This window comes from Dipodomys spectabilis, unplaced genomic scaffold, assembly GCF_019054845.1.
Source record: "Dipodomys spectabilis isolate Male_0828 unplaced genomic scaffold, ASM1905484v1 ptg000309l, whole genome shotgun sequence".
Lineage (NCBI taxonomy): Eukaryota > Metazoa > Chordata > Mammalia > Rodentia > Heteromyidae > Dipodomys > Dipodomys spectabilis.
In genome coordinates, this window is record NW_024870986.1 from 2,456,829 (window position 1) to 2,479,184 (window position 22,356).

The 22,356-nt window shown below is 33.2% G+C and overlaps 1 pseudogene; it reads left to right on the plus strand.

Annotated features, from left to right (window-relative positions):
- Window positions 1–3,510: 3,510 nt before the first annotated feature.
- On the plus strand, window positions 3,511–3,607 carry LOC122127754 (annotated as a pseudogene).
- The last annotated feature ends 18,749 nt before the right edge of the window (window positions 3,608–22,356 follow it).

Genomic DNA, 22,356 nt, shown 5'->3' on the forward strand with positions numbered 1-22,356 from the left:
TGGCCCAGGACTGGAGCATCCAGTTCAGACCAAGAGAACTCGCAGAAGAAAATATTTGCAGCAGATGTAGGTGATTTATAACCTTAGACAACCTATTTAAATCTGTTAAAAATTCTCCTCTACCCCAAACTGCCCACTTTAAACAACTTTGTATGTTTTCCCAAGATTGTGCTTCATTAACTATTTAAAATTTTGAGAGGTCATAATCATATTCTATAGAGATTGCTGTTTGGTTGTGCTTTTTGTGTGTTTTTGTTTTTTGTTGTGTTTTTCCACTGAATTTCAAAATGTTGTGCTAGTGTGTTACAATTAAATATGTCCATCTAATTGTTCAATGTTCCTGGATCAGAGTCACTCCTTCTATCATTTTCAACCAACCCCTTCTACAAGATTTATTTCCAATTTACCACTTCCTTTCTCACATGTGTACATTGAGTATTCTAGCTGTACTTGACCATTGTTCCATTTTTCATTCATTCTATGTCTTTACTATTATTCCTCTCTGGTTTCAACTTCCTGATAGTCATTCTGTTCAACTGTCTGTTAGTATTTTGAAAGGTTTATATACATTCCATGGGGTTTCAATTCTGCATATACTTAAACTGATGTCAGCTTATATTCCCATAATTCATTCATCTGAAGTAACAATTTGCAAGACTGGAGACATGAAGCACCTAGACATGATTTTATTCCCCTCCATTTGGAAGATTGCTCATTAGTCAAAAAGAAAGTTGAAAATGGCTTAGAATGTATTCCTTACTAACAGTTTTATAAATGGCTTTGTACAGTGGTTTGTGATTATTTTATTTTACACGGGATAATATTTTCTACTACCTATGAGTTTTGGAAAAAGAAAAAAACTAAAATTTACTACTGTAGAGGAATATGATAGAAATAGAAGACAGATTTTATGTTTGTCAATTCTCTGATACGTACCCATATTCAAGACTTAAAGTCATATTTCTTACTATGTTAGATAGGGAAAACTTAAAACACCATATGATAAGGCAACTATTTACGACTTTTTAAAATGTACTTATTATGTGACGAAATTTACTTTATTAGCTAATGTTTTGGTTTGAAATATGGGAGGCTGATCTATTAATAAATTTTCGAAGGCACCTACTGAAAAACACAAATGGTGAGGGGTCCTATTTCTACACTTTAATGAATGGTTGAATCTGATTGGCATTAGTGCTGGGTAAATAAATCAACTCTATTGTAACTTGCTCCCTACACTTGAAAAACTAGTAACGTCACTAAATATCATCTACTTGTAAAGTGTTATTTTGGCAAATGTGATTGTAAAAAGTTTATTTGAAAAGGAATATAGTTTCAGGAGATTAAATGTAGGTTATCATTTGTTTTAGAATGACAACGTTTTACACTACAGAACCAAGTTTTACTGAAGTACCAGTATTTTGAAGCACTAAGGATCTTCTCAATTATTGTTTTTTCTGAATTATATTTGAACTCTATGACAAGTATTCCTAGCATTGGTAGACCAATTATGGATCTATCATTCCAGGAACTATTTTTTGGCCTGCTGATGCTGGACTTAAATCATTCATTAATCCTTAGGAGAGGGGTATTACAAATAATTTTGTGACATTTGTTGTCTTGTTCACTCATATGGGATGGTCTTCTGAAAATTGAAAGTTTGAATTACTGTACTTTCACATTTTGTGATCTCATCTTGCATTTTAAGTTGCCTTGCATTTTCCAATTGCTTACTGCTAATTCCTGCATTTCAAGGAATTGGAGCCCTGAAATATAGGAAATGAGAAATTGAGATGGGTCTTCAATTACTTTCTGTTGGCATGTTGCATGGGCCTAGGTGAGAACTCTTGCTCTAGTTATCTGATGACACGGCTAACTGGGACTTGGGATCCTAGGTCCCGTGGATCCTGTAGAAGAATAATACCTTTTAGACATCGTATCAGCAAAATTTGAGTATAATCAGTAGGAATGCTTCAGAAATATGGAGAAAAACAGTTTGGGACCAGAGAGTTTAAACAATAAACAGAGCAGAAGTGTAAAATCCCTTATAGATTAGAGGAAAACAATATATATATATTTTTTAACCATGTGAATTCAGAAGACAAAGAACACTTAGAAGGTATCACAAGTTTATACCGAAAACATTGCATTGATACTTTTTATATTCTAATATATATTCTAATCCTGATTATTTATATTCCAATCTATTTATTGGAGTAAATATCAATTAATTTGTCAAATTATCAATTAATTCCAGTAAGATTCACTGTGTGAAATATAAAATCAGCACATATAAATATAAAATACATAATTATATATAATATAAGAAAATGTTTTGCATTGTTCTGTTGAGGTTAGGGTAACAAAGGCAACTGTTTTAAAATATTATTCCATTACCTATACCTCAGTGTTTGGTAGAATTAGAACTAAAGCTTTACCATTCAGAGATGTGCAGCCTAGAGGCAAGAGGAAACACTGTGATTAAAACAATTTAATGCCTAATAATGAGGAGAAACATATGGACTTTTCCTGGAGCTATGGAATATATTTTGTGATAGAAAATCATTGGTGTAAGTTCCTGCCTGGTTGGATGGTAGACAAGCCAGGACATGAGGTAATCATGCATATGAATAATTTTTCACCTTCTTGGCATTAGCTACTTTTGAAATGGTAGGGTGTAATAAACAATTATATTCAGAAAAAATACCTTCTAGTCTGAACACTTCTTTTTTTTTTTTTTTTGGTCAGTCATGGGGCTTGAACTCTGGGCCTGGGTGCTGTCCCTCAGCTCTTCAGCTCAAGGCTAGTTCTCTACCACTTGAGCTACAGCACCACTTCCTGTTTTCTGGTGGTTTATTGGAGATAAGAGTCTCACAGTCTTTCCTGCCCAGGCCGGCTTTGAACTGTGATCCTCAGATCTCAGCCTCCTGAGTAGCTAGGATTACAGGCGTGAGCCCGGCTTAGTCTGAACAGTTCTGTCTGAACTGTTCGTCTCTCTATGATCCTATGTAACTAAGATTAGTTTTGCTCCAATAAGACAATCTATGCTGTCAGGGTAAGATATTCTGGTTGGTCTGTTCCTACATGGAGTAAGGGTAAAGTGTCAGGGAGACATTTGTGCCAGTAAGACCTCATTTGGGAAATTTTAAGCTGCAGGATTTTAGAAGTAGCTCTTAAGCAAGGCTTACTTTGAATCCATTAGCTCCACAAAGCTAAATCAGTTCATAAATAAGTACTTGAAAATCCATCACTTTTGGACGTAGGTATAAAGGCTTCAAAGTACGATCAAATTTCAAATGAGAAAGACTTAAAATAGTTATTGACAAAAATTGCAAATATGAGCAATCAAACAAACAATATAATTTTTTTCCACCATACACAGAATTTTACAGAAATAAGATGAATAGCAATTTAGGGAACAATAAGGTTTCCTTGTTACAAATAGGCAACCAAGGATATATGCCTGTCTTAAGATTGCATCATTAACTACTTAAATTTACAGGATACTACATGCTTCAGCAGCACGTCTACCCGAATTACAATACAGAGATTAACATTGCTTTTGCACAAGGATGATATGAAAATTTGTGAAGTATTCTATATTTTTCATTCTTCAGATGCAAGAAGTGAAAAACAGTTATTAAAAAGTTGATTACAAATATACAAGTGTAATAATACATGTAATTCGTAGAAATAACTGTTATTTTGTCATCAGTGTATTCAATCTTCACTTTTTTAGAAAAGCCTTTACATAGCATAACCTTTATAAAACTTTTGAAATAAGATAGCATTGTCATTTTAACCTAAAGAAATAAAATTCTATAAGGACCTAGGAATTAAAGGAATCTTAAACTGTTTCTATATGGAAAGCAATCAGAAAGGACACATTTATTAATGAACCTATATATTATAAAACAATGTCGAATTCAAAGTATTATATCTAGGAGGGAAAGAAATAGATTATAGACATTATACAAACAGAATACTAAATATTTTAAAATATACTTTTTTCAGACAAGCACCAGAAATATCTTTAGTTTCTGTACTACTCATGTCAACAGATAAGTTAAAATTATTTCTGATTAAAAAAATCACAAACACTATAGAAATCATTATTGATGTATACAAACAACTCGAATATATTTTGACATCAAAGTCAGGCAATTCACTTGGAAGAATACCATGGAATCCATGAATTTTTAAAGTAAGATATTGCTGTTTCTTTGTATTGTGAAAATATTTTGTATGGACACATGGGACGGACTGGCAATTTTGAAATTTAAGAAAGTTACCCAAACCATTAGGACTTAGGAAAACAATTTGTACAGCATTCCACAACTTCAAAGAGGTAGTGATACATACTTATCCTTTTGGCAAGATCAAATGCAGTTTCTTCCAAGTTGTGCTTCAGATCTGATTTGATATAATGGTTCAACAGAAGCAGCTTATCTTTGCTATATCTATTCCCAGCAGCAAGATACAAGGGGGTCAAGAGGCCTTTAGTTTGGCCATTGGTGTCTGAATCATGATGAAATAAAGAAACCACTCTGGTATTATTCCATGTATAAGTACTGTGCAGGGGTGTCCAGCCATTCACAGTTATTACATAAATATCTGCTTTGAGCCACCAACTCATAGACAGTGTCTAAGTGTCCACCGTAGGCTTCTCGATGAAGAGGGGTATACTCATCGTTATCCTTAGTATTCACATGAGTGGCCTTTTTGGAAAGTAGTCTCTGCACTGTAGTAAGGCCATTATTTTCAGCAGAACAAAGAAGAAATTTGCTTGAATCCTTCGCCATTTTTTTCTTGCAGTTGATACCATTTCTCACTTTTTCATCTTATTCCTCAATTTCATCAGAATTGCCTAACCAGAGTTTTTGAGTGCCAGTGAGAATGAGGTGTCCATGTTTTCCAATAGTTCACATTGGATGAACTGGTCACAAAACTACGGTGAATTTCCTGCACCTGTTTTTTTCACTATTATTTATTTTCTCTTTTTTCATTTTTACTATTCTAAATTATTCTAACTGGTGAGTAGGGATTTGGTAGAGAGCAGAGGAAAGATTTTCCTCCGTATTCAAAGGGACAGACTGAAAATGAGGACCAGTGGTGTCTTCATGTGCAGCTTATTCTAGGAATGAGAAAATAGGAAATAATGCCTTATATGTAAATGAATTGGGAAATGACAGAGCAGACAGTGAAATGATGCAACCAAAAATATAAAAGCAAAATACATTAGGATAATTATGGAGCAATCATATTACCTATGAGAACCATGAGAGGGAGAGATGAAGAGAGAGACAGATGTGCAATGGTCTAGCTAACCACAAAAATCCATCCCTCTGATCAAATTATAGAGCAAATAATTTTATTTTTTAAAAGAGATGGAAATAGAATTTAAGATCAGATGTCTCCATTGTTTTTAATTATATTTAATTATATTTTAATTATATTTAATTATATTATTTTAAATACTTGTACAAGGGAATTTCCATTCAACATATCAATTTTTTAAATATATTGGATCTTTATATAACTTGTCCACACCCTTCTAAACCTCACCCCACTTTAATTTTTTCTAGTTTCGTACATCTGCATTGAGTATTATACCTTCACTCTCTTCCTCCATAACTCTCTTTATTCCTTCCTTTTGACTTCCACTCACATCTTCCAAGTAATAGTTTCCTGGTATTCATTTTGTTGGAGTAAAGTTCAATTTTTATAAGAAATTACACCTTTGAAATACTCCTCTGCAAATAGGATGCTTTGGTTAATATTTTTGTGTAAACTTGTATAAATTTCTAGCTTCCAAATATGAGACAGAACATGGGTCCTTTGTGTGTCTGGCTCTGACTTAGTTCACTTAATATATTTTTAGATCTATCCATTTCTTTCCAAATAATGTAACAGTCGTCAAAATGGATGGGTGCAATCCAATTGTGTATATGTGCCACACTTTCTCCAACCATCACTCCGCCAAAGGACATCTGGGTTGTTTCCGTAACATGGCTATGGTGAGTAGTGCAGCAGTGAACATGGTTGTGAAAGTGATTTTACTGTAACCTTTTGGAAGAATTCATCACTACCTTTATGGGAAGAATCCCCTAGCCAGTTTTCCAGAATAAGCACATCACTCCCTTCATCTTCATCACAATATATTGCAAGTCCTTAAGAACAAACTTCCCTCTACAGGTCTCAAGAAGCTAAAACCACACTGTGCCCATATTCTTTCAATAAATTTTTTTCATAATTGTACGTATAATTCAATGTAAACCTTCTATATACTTTCCTAATGTGGGAATGATGGACATGACAGAGTAAAAGTAAGAAATATGCAATTTACTTCGATATTATCATATTTAAAATCATTTTCAGCTCTAATTCATAGCCTCACATAACATTATTTTAGTCTTTATTTGATTACAACATCTAATCCATAAATTATAACAGGTGAGTTAAAAGCAAAGGCAAAAAGTGTTTTTTGATTTTGACACTCATGTGTGAGGTTGCACAACATGGGCAAATAGATGGATAGGAATTAATAGCTCTTATCCATTTTGTTAACGTGGAGATGGTTTTCCCAAACTGATTCTCGCAATTCGTATTCCATTCAACAACAAGAAACATGTGATATTTTCCTTTGTTTTGACCCTTATTAACTTTTGTTTCCATTTTATTTTATAATGGATGATTTCATAAATCTACCGTAGATACAAAAATATGTTAAAATATTTCTATCCGTATGCATTGATATATACATACACACATATATTACACAGGTTATAAAGATAATGAATAACTTCAGTAACTGTACAATTTACTAAATTATTAAAACTATTGGCGGCTATTGCCTGGCATCCTGGTTAGTCGGGAGGCTGAGATCTGACGATCATGGTTTGAAGCCATCTTGGGCAAGAATGTCCAGGAGCCTCTTATCACCAAACAGCCAACAGAAAATCAGAATTGGAACTGTTGCTCAAAGTAGTAGAGTAGTAGCCTTGAGAGAAAATTCTCAGGGATATCATCCAGGCTCTTAGTTCAGAAGTACAATCTACCCAAATAAAAACAATTTAATTATACCTGTGTAAGTAAAGTATTTCCATCACCCAAATGCACAACCATGCTCATTTGCAAGGTAACTCTGTTTTGTCTGAAGTACCATAAAACATTTTCACTTAAGTTGAAAGTATTACAACATGGGTTCATTCTATCTCTCTCATGCATTTTTCCACTCAAATACTCAAATCTTACAATTATTCCAATTATTTAAAATCATAGCTTTTTATTTTAATACCCAAATATTAGAGTTTGAATTGAGTGTCGTGTGCCCCTAAATGAGTGTTCTTACCACTTTGTCATGTCCCAGCCCTAAATCATACTGATTATTTTTCAGATAATTGTGTATGACCTTGGGCTCAGTCCATGTTATGTTATTCTTCCTGGAATTTAGAATAATAGGTGCATGGCATTGTGTACAGTTATTTCTGTCCAGTCTGGGCTTTAACCTCTATCCTCACAAAAGGAGACTCTCATGTAGTCAGGATTTTCATAAGCTTGTCATAGCTGATGTTTTTTTAAGCCTTTGCATTTCCTGCTGGTTCTTGAGTACTGTATGTGTTTAGTTGTTCCTCACTTTTTCTTTTGTTTCTTTCAAACAAGTTCTTATGTTAAGTGCTGAGAAACCAATTCTTTTTCATGATAGTCAAGGTGAACATGATTTGTTCCAAAGCAATTTCAGTAATATTTAAACACCTTCATATCTATTGATGGTATATAAATGATAAGTGCTGCGAAGGGTCTTTTTATTTTCACAGCAGTCTTTGTCATACACAGACAGATCATGAAATATATGAAGATAATAAAACTACAGATGCAAGGAAAGAGAAGGAAAACCTATAATTAATTGTTTGACAGAAGTTTCCCTTCTAGTGAAAGAAATACTTTGCTTGATGCAGGATTTCACAATATTATATTGCTTGGAGGAAGCTAAACAATCATCTAATTCTACAGAATTGAGGGAGAAGAATCAAACTCCTAAGTAGTTTACATTTGGGTCAAATAAAAGCATGCTTCCAGAAGGAGAGTTGACTTTAGAGAAACATGATGAGTTGTATGTAAATAGGTGCTTAGTTGATTTTGTTAATTTGTAAACTAATACAGGGAAATAGATTTCAGCAAGGTAAAAAAAGAACTTCGTATTGAAATACTCATGTGTGTATGTGTGTGTGTGTGTGTGTGTGTGTGTGTGTACATGCATGTGTATACACACATGCACATGTGCAAGTGCTCATTCATTCTGTCATCATCCTTAAGCTTCTGTGACCAAGGATTATGGTTTACCACTTGAGCTATTGTTCTACTTCTGTTTTTTTGGAGATAATCGCATGTATTTTCATGATTGGACTGGCTTTGAATAGTGGTCTTCATATCTCAGTCTCCAGAGTAGCTAGCTAAGTTTATCCAGCCTCCAAGTAGCTAGTTAAAATTGGGCCTATCCTCTACGCTTCACTGCTCTTTTATTCTTGTCCTGAGGTGTTCACATGCCTAAGTCATACATATGCCTATTTGCTTTAAGAAATACTCTTACTGCTTGGCACCAGGGGCTCCCATCTAAACTTTTAACTACTGAAGAGACTTGAGAACAGAATCCAGGCCAAAAGTTTAGTGGACTTTCTTCCAAATCTATAGCTGGGTGCATTGGATCATTTCCACCATCCTGCACTATCTACAGGTTAAGATTGGAAGGACTGCAGAATCCAGGCCAGCCAAGGTAGTAAACTAGAAAAGTTGGTGTGCAACTCTTATGCCATTGATAATGGGAAGGCTAAAAAGACAGATTACGTGCATGTTCTTGTGGAAAGGGAACCCCTATCCTAAAATTAACCACTGATATGACACCAGTCTAACAAAAACAATACCCCAAGTTGAACTCAGTTTCCCACAACCAAAATAAGTATATACTTTAACATCCAAAAACTTAGCACAATCTGCTCTTTGTTCTAATATCAGCTTCATCTAATTATCATATGATGTGACAGAATAGTTTCTTCATTAAACTTACTATATATTTAAAAAGACCTAGAAAATTCTTTCTCACTTACTAAGTGCAAACGAATGGCAAATTGCCTCATTTCTTACATATTTGATTACCACTATAAATTTATCTTATTATTATTAGTAGTAGTAATATATTCTGATTTATTACTTTACTTTGTAACAGTTTTTAAACTTTTGGCTTCTCTGTTGAAGTATTTAAATAGTATCACCGAATTATATTACTTGGGTACTTAGGGCAGTCTTTTAAAAAGTTTTTAACCAATGGTTCTAGTAATTCTGTTTTTATTTATTTATTTTTTTGGTGGGGTTCCGGCCGTGGGACCTGAACTCTGGGCCTGTTCGCTGTTCCTCAAGGATAATTCAAAGCTAGCACTTGACCACTTGAGCCACAGTGCCACTTCTGGCTTTTTTTTCTGTTTATGTGATGTTGAGGAAATGAACCCAGGGCCTCAAGCATGCAAGGCAAGAGCTCTACTACTGAGCCACCTTCCTAAGTCTCCACGAATTCTTAATTGGTATATTATTCAGTTTATTTTTAATTTCAAGTTAATTTTATTGCAAAAGTAATGTACAGAGGGGATACAGTTACATAAATAAGGTAATGAGTACATTTATTATGGAAGGAACATTGTTATCTCTTCCATTGATTTTTTTGCACACTCAAAAAAGAACTACTGATGCTTTTCCTGTCGCTATTGTCCAATGGGTACTTTTCTTTCTTTGTTAATGCATTTTTTATTATAAAATTGATATACAGAGGGCTTATAGTTACTTCAGTCAACTAAAGAGTACACTTCAATTTATTTTCTCAATTTCAAATTTTGAACTAAATTGTTTAGTTTTGTTTATGGTAATTCTTTTTTCAGAGTTGTAGGATTAGTTAATTTAGTTTTGCATAATTTTAACACATGTAAATTATTCAGACATATGTTTTGCTTTCAAAATAGTTAACGTGAATATGTAAAAATTATTTTCTTAAATTTTATATGGTTGCTGAATTTAAACAAATTTATTTTCTTATAATTCTAAACATATTTTTCCAGGTAACAAATACTGTATTTTCAAGAATCACATACATTATTTAAAAAGGCTTCATTACATGGTCACTTTTTGGAAATATTTGTACTTGAATTAAAAAAAAAACTGAGCTTGGCATAGTGATTTGAGGTTTCCATTTTTTAACTATGGTGGGAAATATAAATAGGGTTTGTAATTCAGGAGAGACTGGGAAACTATGAGATATTATCGTAAAATTTCCAGAGTGAAAAGATTAGAGATATAGCCATCCCTAGCAAGATTTAGAGCACCTGGTTACCATATTCTAAATCTTGAGTTAAAACACCAGTAACATCAATCTTTTTTCAAAATAAAAGGACACATGTTTTAAAATGTTCATTATTTAAAACTTTTTTGCAAATTTCACATGTCTTTTATTTCTTAATAATCAACTTACTTAATCTATAAGAATCCAAGTATCTTGTGACTATTTTATTTCTACTAAACTTTTAAATAGTGTGAGCAATATTATGATTTCACGTATTAAAATACTTTTATTGTTTGTGATAATTTCCTCTGTTTAACATGATAATAACAATATTCCAAATATGTGTATGTGGTGTGTGTGTGTGTTTATGTGGGTTTTTTGTGTGTGTACTTCTAATGCTTGGGAAATCACACAATTTCTTCACATATGTTAGGCCAATGTTTTACCACTGAACTATACTGTCTAGTTATAATACAAATTGTGTTTTGAGTTATTACTTTTAAATTTTCATTCCTAGTATGCTTTCTCAAAATTATATATGATAAAATGTGATACATCTTCTATCCACATTAGCAATTGTTATTGTTATTCTTTCTTTACTTCTTTGGAAATTAATTATATTCCTATTACAACTTTTTTACATTGTAACAGCTCTATACAATGCTTTATTTTCTATTTTATTTTTTCCATGTTATCTGACTTTCATTCCAAACTATCAGGTGGATTAAAAAGAAACTAGATTCAGTACACTTTATTTTTCTCCTTCTCTTCTCTGAAGTCTTTCTGTTTTTTGAAACAATACCAATGACATAGGGCTCCTATGTGTTCCTCATTCTCGCCCCCCCCTTCTGCAGTACAGCTCAAGTCGTTATCATTCAACTTTTTCATGCTATAATGTTATCTAAAACTTAACTCATTCCTAAATTAATTTTAGTTGCTTTGAGCAATCTTTAAAGACATTTTTCTATATATAATATCAGGGGTTTGTGTTTTCACAAGGTGCGAAATATAAGTGACTATCAAACATCGAGATATCTCTGGAGAATATTGGTCCACCTGCTCAATAATCTCGTACGTAAATTCAAGGAATACAGGTCAGACAGAACAATCTTGTAAAATAGTGTAGCTTGAGCCTTCATACTATCTTTGAATCGTATTACCATGTTTAGTGAAGATAACATAGTTCTACTATAAGAACAGACACACAGAAGAAGTTAACAGATTTTTCAAAAATAAATTATTATTTTTATGGTCTACAGATTTTGAAAAGGATGCTATGTCTTTATGAAATAAAAACAGAATCATAAATGGTTGTATTGGCATTATTGCCTCTCTAGATTTAAAGAATGATTTTAGACTACTACCTCAATCCTTTGTTTTCTTGTTTGTATGTCGGTCATGGGGTTTGAACACTGGGCATGGGCGCTGTCCTTGTGTTCTTCAGCTCAAGGTGAGCACTCTACCGCTTGAGCAACAGCAAAACTTCTGGTTTTCTAGTGGTTTATTGGAGATAAGAATCTCATGGACTTTCCTGCCCGGGCTGGCTTTAAACCACGATCCTCAGATCTCAGCCTCCTGAGTAGCTAGGAATACAGGCATGAACCACCGGCACCTGGCCTACCTCAAACCTTATAAAGAATGATTATCAAACTGAATGTGAGATGTAAAAACCTATAAAACATAAATGTAAAAATTCATGACATTGGATCAGTAAAGGTTTCTAAAAATTTGACATGGAAAATATTAGTGGCTAAAGAAAAGCAAGAACTGGATTATATCAAGTGATAACCTTTCATAATTCAAAGGCAACTATAACAGAAATGAAACCATATTCAACAGATAGAGGGCACATATTTTTTAATGCTACAATGTTAATGCTACAATGATTCTGAAACTTAAGTATTTTTATATCTTCTAATTCTATAGAAATTTTTTCCTGAATAGGATATTTCTTTAAATAACATATGTAAATTAATAGTCAATAGGAGGAGCATATGAAATAAGCTCCTCTTTAGTGTCTAAGAAATAATAAAAAGAAAACTCACTAGTATGACCATAATATAAAAAGACAACGCAAAATATAATAATGCATTTGTGGAGAAATTGATATACTTCTCATAGTGATCTATTTGTATAATACTACAATCATTTTAGCAAGCAAGTTTTCAAGTCTTCAAAGGTGAAAGAGTATTGTATAGGATACAGGCTTCTATGAATGTATTCAACAGAAGTAAAAAAATTTTGGGGCAGAGAATGTGGTTAATAGACAGTGAACTTGAATAGTATCTGTGAGACCCTGCAAATAATCCCCAAAAACAAATTTTGAAAAGACACACTATAGAGGATGTATGCTGAACAAATTCCTGTAACTGAATTTTATATCTATTTTAATGTCTGTTCTAAAATTTACAGCATTTCTATTTGAAAAAATGCAAGTTTGTGAAAATTAAGCTTTGAAAACCTATGAAGGTACAATTCACTTCCAAAGCTCTAAAATGTATACAATAAAAGGATATAATATAATGCAAGTGAATTGCATGTCAGGAAAAAAAACTATTGTTAAAAGTTGTTCACACAAAATATTGAATAGCTAAAAAGATGATTTTGGTGTTGGCAAAAAACTCTTTGTAAACTACTGCATTTAAAACAAAGATGTGATTTCTGTTTATTTTGAGGGTATTTTGTCCGTTTGAGTTTATACAGAGATAACTCAATCCAAAAGTATATGTGATAACTGGAATACCTAGGAATTATGCATCACTTCTAAGTATTTTTTTATTATTTTTATTTTTTATTGTGAAAATACTGTACAGAAGGGTTACAATGACATGGGGAAGATAATGAGTACATTTCTTATCAAACATTGTAGCCTCCTCCTTTGTTTCCCCTTCCCATCTCTTCCCAACCTCCCCTGCCTCCCCACCCAATCCTCCCAGCTACCCACCCCACACCAAAGTTGTAAAGTTCCTTTTTTGACATAACGGCTTGTACATCTCATTCTTGCAATGGGTACACCTTTTCCCCTATTTTTCCCCCATGCTTTCCCTTATTTGCAATATCTAATATATGTTTGAGTCAAGCAGAAAAGGTCAGATAAGGTGATGCTAGGGAAATGAACCCTAAGATATGTATTCAAATGTTTTTTTTTTTCTTTCATGTGATGGTTTCTAACACATTTATAAGAATATTTCTGCCGGGTGCTGGTGGCTCACGCCTGTAATCCTAGCTACTCAGGAGGCTGAGATCTGAGGATCGCGGTTCAAAGCCAGCCCGGGCAGGAGAGACCTTGAGACTCCTATCTCCAATAAACCACCAAAAAACCGGAAGTGGTGCTGTAGCTCAAGTGGTAGAGCGCTCCCCTTGAGCTGAAGTGCTGAGGGACAGCACCCAGGCCCAGAATTCAAGCCCCAAGACCGACAAAAAAAAAAAAAAAAGATTTGTTGCTTTGTATGTCCCTCCCCCACAGTATAACCCCTGCTTTCACTGTGTTTAATGTCTGTATATTTTGTGGAGGGGAAGGGGGAAAACTTCTAAGTAATTGAGAACATTTCTAGAAGAAACTTTTACCAAATGACAGAAGACACAAACCTATGCATCTGCATTTTATGAAAGTCATATGTTACTTACTCAATCCAATTGCTTATCTCTACTTTGCTAGGAAAAATGTATTCTCAAAATAAGAGCCAAAAGCAGTGAAAAGAACAAACTACACAATCATCTTGATTTATTTATGAGTAACAAATGAAATAAAACAATTCCACTTAAAGGACTCTAATGTGAGTGTATGTGAAGATGTTCGGGAATGCATATATCCATTAAATTTTTGGAATTTTAATTTCTTCTAACATATGCAAACTAGAACAAGAAAACAAATATAGACTTAGAGTGAACGAGCCTTGAAATCATTTTCTTAATTGTTTTGAAATTACAAAAGAATTGATACTCCTTTGCTTTGGAAATCATTTAAAATATTTATCAATTATGATAATTCAAATACCAAGTAAGAGTAATTTTATATAATCATTATAAATATCATTTTATTACTATTGTAAAATAGAATTTAAAAAACCCACCTATCATTACCTACCTATCATTATTCTTAACTTCTAATCATTACGTAAACATCTTAAACAATCTAAATAGTCACGTCTTTAACATAGATGTAAATATTCTATACTTTTTACTTAACATTTTCCAGGGGCATGTAATCATGTTTCTAAGAAATGTTCACAGCAGTGAAAAGAAGCTTTTGTGAAATTAATGTGATACATTATGTTGTTGTTTTTAATGGTTAATTGGAGATAAGAATCTAACAAGTACTTTTCTGTCTGGGCTAGTTTCGAAAAGAATTCTAAGATCTCAGCACCCAGAATACCTCTTATTAAACGGGTGAGTTACCGGCACTTGGTTTCATGTTTTTGTTTTTTTTTAATTATATTTTAAGATGCTTGTTTTACTATAATGTATATCATTCTACACATAAATTTAGATAGATAGATATATATTTCTGAGGACAAATAATCTCTAAATATGTACTATTTTACACATAACATTTATATATATATATATATATATATATATATATATATATATATATATATGGAGAGAGAGAGAGAGAAGACAGACTCCCTCTAAAACATTTATGCTACTATTTTTGACCTTTTTCATTTCAAAGATATACAGTCTATTTTTCTAAAAGTTTCTTAGAATAAAATAACTAAGATTTCAATAGAAAGCAGAGTGTATTACTTTCAAGGGAATTTTAGATATACACATGACATTGTAGTAACATTTTCAGCATATTACTTGAAAAGGTTCTGCTCAAACTCTTAAATATTTGATTATAGTTAGGGGGAAAGAGGAAGTTAATTCATACTGATTAGGAATTTGCAATGCTTCAAAAAGTCTATTCCATAATTTGTTATAAGCACATAGTCAAGTTACCTGATATGGTTTAGTTTTTTTGTTTATTTGTTCAAAATTTCAATATGGATGCATGCACAGTGGTAGCATTAAAATTATTAATCAAAAGACAAAGGGTAATAAGTAATAAACACATATACGACGTTCAATTAGCACTTATAATGCTAATAATAATTTTGATGGAGAGGATGATGACCACAGTGTAGCCTGATAATGACGATGTTGTGATTGAAAAGGAAAAAAAAAACTTAGACATCTTTGAAGCTGGATTTACCACATTGAATGCATAGTTATAAACAGCGTTGGATTACATACAATAAGAATAGCCGGAGGGGCTGGGAAGGTGCCTCAGTGGTAAAGTGCTTGCCTTACATGCATAAAGCCCTGGGTTCTATTCCTCAGCACCACATAAGCAAAAAAAAAAAAAAAGCCGGAAGTGGCGCTGTTGCTCAAGTGGTAGAGCGCTAGCCTAGTGCTGAGGGACAGCGCCCAGGTCCAGAGTTCAGGCCCACGACTGGACCCCCCCCCCAAAAAAAAAAAGAATGACAGGAGGAGGGCTGGGAAGGCGGCTCAGTGGCAGAGTGCTGGCCTTGCCTACTTGAGTCTCTGCGTTTGATTCCTCAGCACCACATAAGCAAAAAAAGGAGGAAGTGGCACTGTGGCTCAAGTGGTAGAGTGCATTGAGCTGAAGTGTTGAGGGACAGTGCCAGGCCCAGATTCCAGGCCGCATGACGAAACAAACAAACAAACAAAAAACAGAATAACAAGAGGAAAGTTTGAATATCAAGAAATACAATCGCATAAACAGGTAGAGACAGTAAAACCCCTAATGTTATTCCAGCAGTCTTTCTAATGTATACTCACCTTTCTTGGTGGTATTATTTTCTTACAAATAAAATCATTTATTTCCACATTTTGATGGACTAAGATGTAGGTTCCAACTTTGTGTGATTAGTTCAAATAACATTCTCATACATATACCATTCAATAAGCAATGTTTTCCAATGATATATTAAATGTATGTTCTTCAGTACAGCTGTAAATACATGACACAATTTACATAATACTACTTACATATCTGCAGTTACCATAAAAGGACACAGGCTGTAGAGCCAGGAGTTAAAAAATATTTTTATTTAAGCATGAAACTATTTCTGGCTTTATACCAACAAACTGAATTTGACTCTTTCCTTATTTGAAATCTAAGGTAGAAAATGTAAGGACTCTTCACTTTTCTTTTTCCTTGCTCTAGAATTCAACAAATATATTCTTCAATATTTCTGGTAGATTACATCCATTTACAGATGAGAAATATAAGACCACCAGTCAATGTTGTGAGTAAATAATGATACTAGAAGTTTTGTCTGAGATCTTCACTCTGTGTGCTTACAAGGAGAGTCATTGGGTGATGGAGAGGACCAATATGAAAAGACTATGGGGAGAAATGCATACTTTGTAAACAGTTGTTTTAAGACTGAGTGACTTGTGATGAATATTTGCAATAGGCTTGTGTCAGGGGCATAAAAAGTAGTACATAGAAATTACATTTGTGACAGAAAGATAAAATCTTGATCATTCATCTTATCTAATGGATGGAGATAGGGTAAGAGGATATCTAAAGTGTTTCCACATCTCTGTCTCCTAACTGTGTTAGTTACATTCTTGGTGATAAGGACTACACGTGGAAAAGATGGATTTAGAGGAAAAAAACTCTCTGATAGTTCTAAGATTTATGTTAAACAGATTCAAAGATAGGTCGGTTTGGACATCATCAAAATATTCATGACCATGAATATGAAAAATAATAATAAAATCAGAGATATTATTAAAGGGATGAGTAAAAGGAAAGTTCTGACGAAAGTGTGAACAATGTGAGTACCAGTGTAGAGAAAATTGGAGGAAAGAGATAAATAAGGAAACAAAAAAGTAATAAACACAGATTTACAGAAGAAAAGGAAGGAAAGAATTTTCAGGAAGATATTGAAGGAAATCTACTATTTGGATTTCAAAAGTAAAAAGACATAGACAAGTTCAATAAGAACAGTGTTTTGGTGAAAGTCATTTGATAAAATGTTGAGATATGAATGTGAAGACATAAAATTCTGGATCGATTAATTAAAAAGATCCTGTTGATACTAAATGTTGGGAACAAATGCTTTAATCCTGACCTTAGAAATATTATACAGATATAACTGTCATGAAATTTTCTTAGTGGTATTCTGTGAATATTTTTGAAAACTTTATTTAGCCAGGAAATTATAGATTGAACTACAGCACAGAAAAGCCTTATTTTTCCTACAGTTACTAAATCGCTCCAAATTTTGTGGATATTTATATTTCTCCTGGGTAAACTAATGAACTCCAGGAAAATGTCCCTAAGAGGCCTTTCAAATCTAATATCACTGTTTGTCTCAAAATGCTTTAAATTCTACATCCTTTAATGTGGGAATAGGGTTGTATTGTGGAAATTTTCTCCTCAGAGAGTGAGTATTATCATATTGCTTAACATGGACAAAGTACCTTTATACATAGACTGTGCGTGAACAAACAAGAAGTGGTAGTTGAACAATGTTCTTAACAGTTTGTACAGATGAAATGGAAATAGAGCACGTATGAACTCAAAAGGAATGTGCAAAGAAGACAAAGGCACAAAGTAGAATGTGCCAAGAAAAGCTGAAGCATAATTTCAAATAATGTGCTCAGGTGTGAGGATGTGTTCAAAGTACAGGTTCAGACAATGTAGTTGGATATCTTGGGGGAAAACTGCTTTAAACTATTAGGGGATAATTGTACAAATAGAAGCCCCTAACTCTGACTCTAATTAGCCACAACATCATCAACTTAGGGACTATTTTCCATGTGCAAAGTGAGAAAATAAGGCTGATCAGTGTTAGTGTTCAAGTTGAAGCAATGGCAATCACACAACTTTTCTTATAAGTGTTCATTTATTTTGGAGCATTCAAGTAGTTATTAAGTAGTAATTATTTTGCATATACCTAAATTAAGTGGACATATTATATTGGTCTCACTTTAACCTAGAAGTTATAGATTATGTCTTTTTATACTCTAACTTGGGACAATGATCTGCTGTCAGTTATTTTCTTCTCTTACCCTTCTTTTGCCCTTCCACTTACATAATTATTATTTAAAGAGACATAATTGAGCTTGCATTTCTAAATTCTTCAAAATTATCTGAACTACTTCATACTTCTGGCAGCCTCCTATATCTTTCTCAAGGGAAATATTTTGTCACTACCATTTTTATCCTACATGATATTGGATATCCTCCTGTCTCATTCAGTGCAATATATACCTTAGACTCATCCAATATCTCAACACTTGTACACATAAAATACTATCTTACTAAGAAATCATGATATTAGTAATTTGGTGAGGTGACATCTGTCATTTTTGAATGGTCTTAAGTGATACTTACATGTAATCATATTTTAAACCAATATGCATCTTAGTAGATGAATGACTTGACAAAATGGGGTTTATATATGTATGGAGTAAGTCTATGCTTCCAATTCATAGTGAAATGGAAAGACTTGGAAAAATCCTACTAAGAAAAACAGCGAGACACAAAGAAACAGATTCCATGGATTCCCTCATTTGTAATAACTAGGAAATATCTAAGATAGTCCTAGCAGATGAGCAGAATGAATCAATATCTATGTATAAATGACCATATAAAATTATGCTGAGCAAAATAAATTCCTAGATAGGGAAAGAGAGGTTTTTCTTTGTGGTTGTTGTTTTTAATGTACTATGTGATTTATTTTTTCTTTTGTGTTTTCCCCTATGGTTTGTCCATTGTTGTATTTGATTTCAGTATCCTTTGTATTGTATATACATTTATCTTCATTTGGCAAGGGAAGCAGAACAATAAAATGGCGAGACAAAGGAAAAAAGGGAAACCAATGCAATAGAAATACTCACAGGACAACATGTTGAAAATTTACATTACAACTTGTGAGGGGTATTGGGGTGAAGGAAAGTGTAAGAAAAATGAGGGAGGGGGTAAAAATTTTGACGTTATGTATTCAATACCTTACAATTACTGCAACCCCTTCTATATATCAACTTGACAATAAAATTAAGTTATAAAATGAGCTATGTAAAATATAATTTCACTGTATTGGCTGTATTGGTATAGTAAATATTATTCTATGTGTATTACCTTTTAAAAAAATGAACATTTTGGCTGCTAATTTGAATTAGCTCTTTCTTTATCAGAGGGACTTCAACTGGAATGTTATCAAACTATACAATAATTTCAGAATATACTTCCCATTATTTTGAAAAAAAAAAACATTTAGTGTTGTCTCATACTAAAACAGAAAACAGTTCAATTCTATGGAAAATCCTAACTTTGAAAACTAATTGTTAAGAGGACAGAATATATCTGTTCCTCAACATTCCTGTGACTACGAACTACTCATTTTCAAATCCTGAACATGCCATACCAGAGATATTCAAAAAAGTACCTCTTTGCATTTTATTTAATTCTGCAATAGATGCAGTTTTCAATGAGGCATTACATATTTAAAAGTCAACAGAAAAAATAGACACGTTCTTGTAGAGGATAAAACTATGAAGTACCTTTAATAATTAATTCCTTTTTTTATTTTTTAGTCAGTCGTGGGGCTTGAACTCTGGGCTTGGGCACTGTCCCTGCGCTCTGCAGCTCAAGGTGAGTGCGCTACCGTTTGAGCTACAGCGCCACTTCCAATAAATAATTCCGTAAGAGTAAACATTCGTTCATCAGAGTAAGCTATTATTTCTATGACAATCAATCCCAAGGTTTTATGCTGTAAAGTCATCTAGCCCAACAGTTTCCAACTTGTAAGGTGCACCTTGAAATTCCCTAAATTCACATCATGACTAGTTTATCACTATTGTGAAAAAATTCTACACTTCTGCTAATGTGATGCCCTTCCTATTGTGGAAAGAATACTACACTAAAATTTGCTACATCATTTCCCCCGCAGTGGTATTCTTGAGATCAGAACATTTGCAAATATTATTTATTTTTATTTTATTTTATGTTTTTTATTACATATATATTATCCATCGTAGATATTCAGGAGATCTTTATATCTTAATATTAAGATTTGAAGTTTATGGTTAAAAGCCCACCCAGGTAGGAAAGTTCCTTGGATTCTTATCTCCAATAAACCCATAAGGAAAAGCCAGAGCCAAGTTACACTGAGGTTCAAGTGGTAGAGAAGTAACCTTGAGCAAAAACAGGTTCAGGGACAGTGCCCAAACCCAGAGGTTAACTCCTAGGACAAACCAAACAACAAAAACAAAATAAAAACAAACCTCAAACCTAGCATTTTTCTCATTGTATACAAAGGTACATAATTAAGTAAAGTTCTTCCTGTGTTATGTATAGGTAGAAAAAAAAGATGTCACACAATTACTCTCTTATCATACCATGTTACACGAAAGTTTCAAAAGATTGCTCTTTTTCTATATTTATAAATTAGTATCATCAATTTGTTGGCAATATTTCTAGATTATTCACATTATCATTTTACACATGAACTGTTGGGATTATCTATTAACTAAGTTCTTATTATACCTCACTTGAAAGACTACTTTAGTCAATTAGAATGCCAGAATCATTTGTGAATTTGTAAATTAAATCTTTTACTTGAAAAGAATTTTGTAGTATCCTATAGAATATTAAATTACAAACAAAAAATATCTATTTTAAATCTAAATTCTACTTTAGCCACATCTACAAAGTCCTACATTAAATGAACTTTCCTATTTCTCCAGGCTTAAACTATTGTAATCCTTCTTTATTTCTTTGGAATCTAACAGAATGATGCTTACCTTTTCAAATTTTTGGTTGGGAATCATGAGCTCTTTTGCATCTAGAAAAGTTTTGTAATTAACACAACATTTAAAACACAACTGAGGAATATATATAAGTTGTATTTCTATAGGGAACTTGACTTCTCAAAACATAATGACCAAATTAGCTCAAATTTCCAACTGTGTATTTCTTTCTTGTTTATTTTTTATTCCTTTCTTGGTTGGTTTTATTGAGACAAAATTATATTCTGCTAGTTGGCCAAAATTTCTGATCAGCTCAAGTAACTTGAGAGTGGAGTCCATGGAGTCCATTAAATACAAGATCATGTCCTCTTCAGGTTTTGTTTTCTTCTTTTTTTAAATTAATTATTTTTTTCTTGTGAAAATACTGTACAGAGGGGTTAAAATTACCTGGGCAAGATAATGAGTACATTTCTTCTGAAGCGTTGTAGCCACCTACTTTGTTTACCCTATCCATCCCTTCCCATAGTCCCCTTGCGCCGCCAACCAATCATCCTCCCCACCACCTAAGTTGTAAAGTTCGATTTTGACATAATGACTTGTATATCTTATTGTTGCAATGGGTCCACCTGTATCCCTAGTGAAATGATTTTTTTTGCCATTCCCCTCCAGAAATTATACCGACACCAAATACAGTTAAAGCAGGGATTATACCATGGGGGAGGGACATACAAAGCGACAAAGAAATAATCTTATAAATGTGTTAGAAACAATCCCATGAAAGAAAAAAAAAACATTTGAATACATATTTTAGGGTTCATTTCCCTAACATCAACTTATCTGACTTACTCTGCTTGACTCAGACATATTTTAGTTACTGCAAATAAGGGAGACCATGGGAGCTTTGTTTCTTTGGGTCTGGCTTACTTCACTTAATATAATTTTTTCCAAGTCTTTCCATTTCCTAACAAATGGGGCAATGTCATTCTTTCTGATGGAGGCATAGAATTCCATTGTGTATATATACCACATTTTCTTGATCCATTCATCTACTGAGGGGTATCTGGGTTGGTTCCATATCTTAACTATGGTAAATAATTATACAATAAACATAGTCGTGCTGGAATTTTTACAGTGTGTGGTCTTGTTTGTGAACATTTGGGTAAATGCCCAAAAGTAGGATTGCTGGGTCATATGGGAGCTCTATGTGGAGTCTTTTCAGGAACCTCCATATTGCTTTCCAAAGTGGTTGAACAAGTTTACACTGCCACCAATAGTGCAATGAGGTTCCCTTCTGTCCACATCCCCTCCATCGTCTG